Here is a 9,749-nt window from a genome sequence, read left to right as displayed (position 1 = left end):
CTGTGTGTGTGCAGCAGTCTGTACAGCCAGTCAGCCTCAGGGATCCTCTGTGTGTGTGTCAGTGTGTCTCGTGGATGCACATTCAACCTTGTTATTGGCCAGACCTGCAAGCAGGAAAAGTAGCAGTAGCTGTATCCTTTGGACTAGCATGTAGAGATCATCTGGGACCATTTCAGACTGGGCCTGTTGACTGGACAGACAGGGTCCCAGGTGGCTTCCTTAACAACCCTGACAAGTAGGGCTGTGATTCAGTAGGATTTAGAGAAAAAACTAGTTATAGAAATATAAGGGCCAGAGGAAGCAATGTGTACTTCCCTGAGGACACTTTGCAGACTAAAATGGCAGTCACTGTGGGCACAAGTCATCACATTTGCGGTGTTTTGGAGGGTGACTGTGAGAGACAGGAGTGCCAGTAACTGAAATGTCAGATCACACCAGATGGTTGGTAGACTGGTTGTGAACGTGTTCACATTTAAAGGTCAGCAGCTACTTTGATTCCCTGGGATGGGTGTTGGTGACCTTAATATTTGTCATGCAATTTACCTTAACTCTGGGCAAGAACAGTTCAAATGTGTGGAAATTTGATGAGGGAGCAAGTCTTCCTCTGAATGCTACTGCAGCACATAGCAACAAATATTTGTGCTTCTGTATCAACATCACATATGTAGTCCTTCTCTGATTGATATTCTCTGAAATGTAGTTATATTTAAAGCATTCATAGCTGGTTTATTAGCTTTTGTTGGAACCCAAAGCTTCATGAAAACAGGCAGACAAAATTAACAAAGATTTGTCAGAGCTAACAAGCATCCTGGAGAGGAAAATACCCTACTCTAGCTGTCTTAAAATAACTTCGCTATTTCCACACGTCTTCATCAGCAGATTTCATGCAAATAATCCTCTAAATGTGCCTTCAACTAAGATATGCACATAGATTTACATGGAGTTAAGAAGACACAAATGAGACTGTTCATAAATTCAACCCTGGCTAAAATCCCTCACATTATAAACAGTGAGCATTTCACAATTTCAGATGTGAATGCCTAAACTTGTGACCACAGAGACTGTTTATATTTTTCATATCCAGATTACATGAGATGGCATAAATACTTACCTGTGCTTTCATCAGAAGAGAGCTTAATACACTGAGCAATATTACAATACAATTTCAATACATTGTGTAAGATAAAAATTCCTTCGGGTACATCCTGAAATGTTAAACTTCCATGGGAAAAAAGCCTTAAGCTTCTCCATATTCATTTAAAACAGAAATCAGTGAAGAACACAACTTAAAACTGAATCTCCCAGTTAGTGTGAACGATTCACTTTTCTGAGGTGTGTAGATCCCATAGTGCCAAAAGAGACTGAGGTTTTAATAATGTCATTAACTGACCTAAAAATACTCAGAAAGAAAATAATTTTTTTTTCAAATACACAATGCAGAAAAATTACCCAGGAAGTCCAGCATCAGATTCAATACTGCACTTTATTGCTTATCACAGAAGATATACTACTAGCTCAAGGTCCTGAACAAATATACTTTTCTTAAAAATCTGTAGCACAAATGACATCATGACTGTATTTTTCTGAGAAGAAAGGAGGAGAGGTTTCAAATGTTTATGTGGTTTAGGAAATGAGGCATTTCAATTAGAGTTTTCTTCTTTAGGAGCACCTTTTACTTGGATTTTTAATTTAACTGATTGAAGTTGCAATGCCTCAGTAATGGTCACCTCTTCTGAAAACAGCAGCAAAGATTCACCAGCACAGGCCCTGCAGCTTTCCTCTGGAGACGACTTCCCTGCTTTACCAAGATTTTTCCTACATAGTTGTTAGGACTGCATCTATTATTTATAATGAAACAGCTTAATTTTGGAGACCTACATTTGACACATTTAAGGACAATATGGATATTCATGACAGACTAGATACTGCGTTGGATGGTTCAAGAGCCATACTTGGGCTAGCAGCCTGGATGCTTCCTTTCCTGCAGCAGATTTATTCACAGAAAGTTTTACTAAAAGTCTGTGATGTAAAGATCTCTCTGTGAAATCACTGAAAGTCTAATATAAACCCCACCAGTGCTAAATCTGCAACATTCCAGTTATCTTTCCTGTCCTCACACTGTAGTGATCCAGGTTAAAATTTGCAACAAATATTTACTCTGCCTGCATCCCTGCTCAGGCACATTCCACACTCTGCACATCAGTGTAAAAAGCTTGTTACAGGGTTCCCACAAAATATGCAGGACAAGCTGTAGATGTTGATCCCATGAGTTGCCTGCCCTGCTCCTGTTCCTTGTTTGAGTGCAGATCTCTGCATCCCTAGCAAAGACCCAGGCCTAAGTGAATGTTGTCTTCTCCTTTTCTGAGCTCTGCAAGAGCCATACAGCTGGACCCAGCAGAGTATGTGCACATTGTATTTAGAGCTGTGTGCATGACTCATTCGTCTCTGCTGCATCTATCAGGAATCACAGAATGGGCTTAAAAATAAAGTAATCCTAACATTCAAGCCAGTGGCTCAGATTTGGAATACTAATCAGAAAAAAAAAGTCGGCTATTGTTCTAGTTACCTCTTGGTCTTCCTTCAAGAATCTCAGCATTGCAGAAAATTTTTTAGGCATGCCACCTGCTATCTATGAGAACAGTATACACAGCCTGATATTCCTGACACATGAAAACTAGATCAATCTCACTGCTGTTTGCATCACACAGCCCAGCTTGCTCAGTCTGGCTTTTGCACAAGTAGCAAATGACTGAGTCATAAAGCCTATGGTATAGCATTGTAGACTAGCTCTGTCTGGTACTGCCTTGTCTAAATGCCAAAAAGGGACTGATTGTAGACACCAGCTCTCCTGTCTCAGCTCAGTGTTTTGGGTGTCTCATACCCGTCCTGCCCGGCAGACACAGTTCTAGGGTGCAGGGCAGCAGTCACAGCTTGTCATTTTCTTTAGGTGTGGATCAGAACAGAGAAGTAGTATTTCTTCTTCTCCTTATCCACTGTTATTAGAGCTCAGGATCTTTTGCTAAGACACAGATGCCATCAGCTAAACTACCTTTGATTCTCATCGATAGGATAGGATCTTAATTTTCCTGTCTACTTGGACGGCATTTTCAAGTGCTGGTACTACAAATAGTCATGTCTCAGAAAAAGAAGAATTAATTAAACTGCCTTTTCTGAACAGTCAGTTGCTGTTTTTCAAATCTAGAGTTATTGCTTTGAGACTTTTGTAGTGTTGATGCAGTAATAGCAAAATATCTGTACTTTGCTGTGTCCTATGAAATGATGGAGACATTAAATATACGGTGATCTCATTTTCTCATTTCTATCAACTACTATATTCTAGTTTATTAAAAAAGACAGCTCTGAAGTTGAGTTATAATGATTTGTTTTGCACAAGAAGATTGTGAATTTTTTGCTGCAGACAGATTACATGTGGCTGCTTTCTTGTCTCTCCTCTTTGAGCATCAACAGAATGAACTGGGAAAAAACAATGACCACAACAATTCATACTGATTATTACTTACACCAGGTACATTCTAACTGGTATCATAGAGGTTGTAGACAGGTTTAAAGATTTGCATTGAAGTTCTCATTTCTTTTGCTCACAAATAGCTAAACTTCCACTTCAGATGAATCAGTCCATGCTTGATCTCTGCCTTTGACCTCAGCTACTGTGAAAACAAAACAGCGTCAAAGAAGCTTCACTGGAATGTCTGCAACTTAAAAGAACAAAATCAAACCTCATTGTTTCCCAAGGCTGCAAGGCTTAATCCTACAGTATATAAAAATGATCACTCTTCCAATGCAATACTCATGGGAAAGAAGAATTGTGTGCTCTTTATGAGATTTCAATTTGATGGAACCTTTGATTAACTTCTTAATGATAGCCTCTCTGCTTAGCAGTTACTAATATATAACTAGAACTAGCCACCTTCTGCTGCTATGTATATGTATGTGCATTTCCCCTTGATATTTTTATTTTAACACCATCTGGATCCATGAAGTCTGTGCTACAAAAAGCCAGATCAAATCATGCCAACAGCACATTTCCCTCTTCATCTCTGATTGCTTTTTTTTTTCATACTTCTCATCATATTGTGAACACTTGGGCTTGGAGGGAGCTTTCACTCATGTAAATGATATTTGTTTGATCAAAACACAGCATTATAAATTACATAAAAATAACATTGCAACTTCAGTTTAGTTTGTTAAGTAAGCTACTAGTTTATTAAGTTTGGTAGTTATTAAGTTGTTTAATAAAATAATTAACTGTGGTGGGAGTGTCTGCTGCTCCTTAGAAGAGCCAGGTTTCATTCCAGGTGCTACTGTCCCTTCATCACCAGAAAAGGTTTGTCAGGGTAAGCTGGAGCTAAGGAGAGAAAAAGAAAATTAAAGGTTTGCCTTGGCCATAAGAATAATGACCACGCTTAAATTTCAGCATGTGTGATTAAGAGGTATGGAAAAAGAAAGTTTGCTAGGATAAGACAGTATGAATTTCCTGAAGGAAAAAAAACCTCTAAGGAAAAAAAAATTGAGTTAGCAAATACCTACTATGGGCCACTTCACGATAGTGTACAGGCCATGTCTCCCAAGCAGATCCCTCCTACTCAGCATCCCACCCATTTGCTCTGCTCTTCACAAGTTGCCAGCTCACAGCAAGACCAATTGCCACTACGTGTGTTCTTTTTAAACTTGTTTCCATTACCTTATAGCAATGCCCATATCTCTCACTTAGGAGGGCCGTGAGACCTCCGGCTGCCCCAGCCACAGGGCTGCAGAGCCTCTTTGGGCAGCTCCCTCCCCTGGGAGAAGACTAGATATAAATATTTATCCTCCTGCCTTAGGAGGGAAGTCTCCATCCTGCACTCAATGCCCTTGGCCAAGAAAAGAGTGGCCCATCCCAGCACTCTGCTGACTTTCCTGGCCAGATCCCCACAAGGCCACACAGTGGGAGTGACTGCATGAGCAATGTGGTTGACATCAAACCTCCTTGCTGGCTACACCCTGTCAATGAAGGACCTGCAGAGCACTGGCTAGCAAATATGTTTCCCCCAAGACTGAATCTTGAGCTTTGGAAGAAGTTTGAGTTCTTGAGAAGTACAAATAGCCACAGATACATCCATTTTTAATGCAGTCCCAGCAGCCTCTAAGGCATTTCTGAAGTAAAATATGAGGAAAGGAGGAATAGAGGTTTATTTTTTCCCCTAGGGTTTAAAAAAGCAAGCCACTCCACCCTTTGTGCTAAGAAAGTAGAAAAAATGCTTTTCTTTATGCCATAATCATGCCTGAGTGCCTAGATCGGGTTGTGCCACTTTTTTTCCTAAAAGCAAGTTATCTTGGTGTCCACTTGCCTTGATTTATATCCATATTGCACAAACCACTTTGCAGGCATGTCAGATCACTTTCAGATTGGCTGTGGTCAGCCTTACTTGTGTATTTGCTTTCTCACTTGTTTCCCACAGCATCTCACTAACCTGGAGACTACGACTGGGTAGGTTAAATTACATTTTTTCCCATTCCATAAATATTCTTCAGCTATACAACAATTTCCTCCTTCTTATTACATGACAACAAAACCATTTTTGACGTTTTGTTCCCCCAAAGCCCCATGGGCTGGGGTGCAGGAGCTCGGGCACGTGGGTGCTTGCTGATGCACACATGGGTGCACAGTGTGGAGCCAAGTGCACAGGGCCCATCATGCAACAGGAGGGTTTTAGAGCTCAAAAGATGGAAAGTTTGATATCTTTGGAAATGCAAGGCTGAGCATCAGTTTCTTAATCAGCAGTTACAGCTGCTGTCAACTGCCTTCCTGTCAACCCCCTGCTGAAGGTGGAAATGGTTCAGGGAATATTTTGCAATACAAAGATCACCTCTTAAAGGGGAAAGCAGAGCACTTTACCATCATTCAGCTGTAGGGCCAAAGCCTTTTGCACGTTGGTTTTAAAGCACTGGAAAAAACTAAATAGCCCAATAATAAGTAGAGAATTCCTGACCTTTCTTTACTGCCATTTTATTTAGCATATATGTGAATGATTAAATTGTGCTGAATAACGTGTAGTATCTGTGAGTTCATGACTTCCTTTAGCTTTTTTAACAAGAGTGCAGTAAACTCTCCTACCCCACCACTTTGTCTTTTGTCACAAGAGGTTCTGAAAGTATTTGAAATTTAAGTAGCTACTGGTGAAGTAAAAATATTTTTGGAGATGTCTCTCAAGGGAGATGCACTCCTAACAGTCTGGATCATCTCAGACGGAGCCATGCATTAGAAGGACTACCCTTGGCAAAAGTCTTCTCCCATCTGCTGCAGGGCATGTCATTAAACCTCTGAGTGATATTTAACAAAACGGCAACTCCATGCAAACACAGAAGTGTGCAGCACAAAACTTTAATGGAAGGGAAAATGTGGCTCCCTGCAGCCAGAGCCCTGACTCCTCTCCATGGATGTGCAAAAGAATGGGTAGGAAGAGCATCATGGTCACATCCAGGGACTTGAGGATGCAGGTCCAGACCTCTGAACTGGGTCATAGGGATAATCACTAAATCTTGATCCTTTTAAGCCCTGGCAGGAATGAACTTGAATGGGATAAATGTTCAAGCACTTAAAACGTACTTTTACAATTAATTGACCAAATACTCCTGGGAAATGGGAAATCAGTTTCCACATTTATTGGAAAGAGTTAAGTTAGGACTATTAGATGGCTTAAGTAAGAGCACAGAGTAAACTGCTCTCAAACCAGATTGAGAAAAGGCAACCCACCAATACCTGTTTGCTGGTCTGATGTTTTGCTCCCCAAATGGTGTCATTTAGTCCAGGCATCACAACAAGGTGATCACTTGGTGAGACCAAACCCAGGACCTCTCCCCGTACTGCTCTACTACAGCCACAGTTGTTGATGAGACACTTCTTCCCCCAAAATCTGACAGATGTTGGCTTCACCACTGTTGACAGACAGATCTCAATAGCTGGATGAAGGTGGTGTCAGGAGGAGCCCCAGGAGTTCCTGCTGATGGGTCAGTGGATGCTAACCCTGATCATGTTAAATCCAAGGTAGCCTGGGGTGGTGGCATCAAAAAAACACAGTTTGCCTGGTAGCTGAAGGGCACTTACACTCAGCTTTATATGCTACCACTTGATCTCTGTAATAAGTACTTTTTAGCCAGTGTTTTCTAAGCTCCTTCACTGTAAAAATAGGAAGATACCTTTGACAGCATTGCAGGTATGTTGAGAAATGTTATAAGAGTTTTTCCTGTTTTCAAGTAATGAAGATCAAATTTTTGAAATTTAAAACATTCACTTAAACCTTGTACATACCTTGAAACAGCTTCTCCCCCTGTCCCCCCACCCCTAAGCTTGCAGCCTTTTATTCCACACATTATTCAAAAACACAGCTTCCATATTACTGTCACGAGGTGTAATATTCAGCTTCAGTTTAACAGGAGAAAATGGTGAACAAATGAAATCAACACGTTTCATTCTTCCAGGTACAGGAGCCTGATGCTTCACCAGCATCTCCAAAAGCACAGGTTCAGGTAATTGAAAGACAAAGCATTAGAGAAATGTGCTTGAGCCTCAAAGTTCACAAAGGGGATGGTTTCTGATTATAGAATTTTAGTTTGTTTTTTTTTCCAACTTTTCCCATCCAGGATGCTCCTGAGTCCTTGCAAACTTGGAAACCTTAAACCACTAATTAGCTCCTAACTTAACTAGTTATAAGGGTATACCAACAGTATTGGTGTGTAAGAAGTCTTAAACTGGAAAGGAAAAAACCAGAAGCTGGCATTTCTAAGGTCAAGAATGCTAAAAATATATCAATACATATATATAAAGGAACCAAATCAGTTTTCTTAAGTAAAATTTTATGTTGTTACACTGTTATTACATACCTAACACACCTCTAGACAATATCACAGCACAGGTGGATACTAAAGATACCCTCAGAAATTCTACTGTTTCAATAAATTAGATAGAAATGCTCAGAATACACTTTCCTTTAATTAGAGTTCTTGACTTATAATCCTTCCAGATGGATTTTTTTCATTTTTTAAAATTTAAGATCTCATTGCAAATTTCAAAGAAGCTTGCCTATGTCCATGCTAGCTTTGTATTTTATTAAGGGACCAATTTCTGGCTTTATTGAAGCTTTAAATAGAGAGTTCTTTGGATTGCAAAGTGCAGCAGATCCATTAGCATCATATTGAGTGCCATTATACAACTGCTTTGAATTTCTGTGGCTCCATGCGTGCTATATTTGGGTACACAGCAAAGAAATTCAGGTGCTAAGCAAATGCTTTTGACAAGAGGTTGTTGGATAGCAGATCCCACCTGCACTAATGTGGTTAAAATGCCACAGTGGTGCAGTGTGGAGCAGGCATTTCAAGTTGCTCTCTTGAGGACAGAAGAGACATACTGAAATAGGAAGATTTGAAAAGGATTATTGTTTTATGTTAATCTATTTCTAAAGCAAGCTATCAAATATTTGATTAAACTCTGTGGAGAAACAAAGAGCTTGATTTATATAAAGAAGGTGGCACCTCTGCCAGGAGCTGTTGTGTAGCAGGTTAGTGTTGGCAGCTAGTGTTACTCAGTTATGGGTACTGAAAACAAAGCATTTAGAAATGAAGTCACAACTGAACAGCCACCATGACTACAAGTGACAGAAGTAGAATAGCTCCATCAACTTGCACGATAAACTGAAGCCCATTCATGGAATCAGTGGGTGCCTCGCGTGGATGAGCAGTGCAGGATTAGACTCAATTGCACATCACGCCGCCACTAGTTACAAACATAGAACAGATGTCAAGTAAATAGGGAAGTGTGGGACAAAACAGAAATAATTGTAAAACTGTGCCCAAGGATAAAATAAATTGATCCTAAGACACTAACGAACATTCTTGTATAAGACAAAATGAGTCCTTGTACTGGGTTGGCTTTTATTTTCTTGCTAATATTGCATAACAGAACTACACTGGCATGATGAGGAAGGGGGATAATAAAATAACTTATCAATGCACTATTAACTCTACATGCTCTTACCTAATAATAAGATATTGATGTCTCCTTTAATGCGTGTCCCATTGTTGAGAACTTTCTCATTACCCTGCAGTAGCATACACAAAATGGCTTTTTTAATATACTCATGGCCATGAATGTTTGGTGCTAAAGACTTGCTTAAATGGTCAGATATCCTATTTAAGAAACAGCAAACACTTACATTGCACATTACCAACATTAAATGGAATCTCATTATCCATTAGCCAGTATTAGTGCAATTTATAACTTACTTTAGTTTGAGTTTTGCAGAATTTCTTGATCTTTGCCACAGCATCAGTTGAGAATGTGGGTGCTATTTCTTTGCTCATCAGTTTGATATTATTAGGCAGCATTATTGTCCTGGGTATTTTCCTCCAGATGCAGAGAAGTATCATAAGATTAACTATTAAATAGATGAACAATTAAATACTGGACCACTGTTTACACAACACACAAATAATAAAATTTAAAGAAATTATTAGGTTTATCCATTTTATTACAGCTCAGCAAGTGAAATCCACACTCCAAGAGGATTCAATGAGGGCTCATGGAGGACCATGGAGCCAGCTGTCACTGGAGTGGGTCTGGGGCCAGGTAAGAGGATGAAATCTGGCAAAGAGGAGATGATGACAGGTAGAAAGGGTTGTTCTCAGCTCCACAGGCAGCATGGCAGCCATCCCTCCCAGGCACAGGAAGCGTCAGGAAGCAGTGGCAAGCACAG

At 40.1% G+C, this 9,749-nt stretch overlaps 1 protein-coding gene across 6 annotated transcripts in view; it reads right to left on the bottom strand.

The window, feature by feature from the left end:
• Nucleotides 1-4,202: 4,202 nt before the first annotated feature.
• The window catches only part of GAREM1 (GRB2 associated regulator of MAPK1 subtype 1), a 121,572-nt gene continuing 116,025 nt past the window's right edge, over nucleotides 4,203-9,749 (bottom strand). For 2 of the 6 annotated variants that reach the window (XR_011697745.1, XR_011697751.1), the window contains exons 7-9: nucleotides 9,280-9,431; nucleotides 9,032-9,095; nucleotides 4,203-4,366 (exon numbers count right to left, since the gene is read on the bottom strand). The gene's annotated coding sequence lies outside the window, so the exon portion shown is untranslated. Of the gene's footprint in view, nucleotides 4,367-6,760; nucleotides 6,937-9,031; nucleotides 9,096-9,173; nucleotides 9,184-9,279; nucleotides 9,432-9,749 lie in introns of those variants that run through there. The other 4 variants (XR_011697746.1, XR_011697747.1, XR_011697748.1 and 1 more) reach the window with 4 other exon arrangements.

This window comes from Pithys albifrons, chromosome 4 (assembly GCF_047495875.1).
Source record: "Pithys albifrons albifrons isolate INPA30051 chromosome 4, PitAlb_v1, whole genome shotgun sequence".
Lineage (NCBI taxonomy): Eukaryota > Metazoa > Chordata > Aves > Passeriformes > Thamnophilidae > Pithys > Pithys albifrons.
This window is presented reverse-complemented; position numbering and strand designations above follow the sequence as displayed.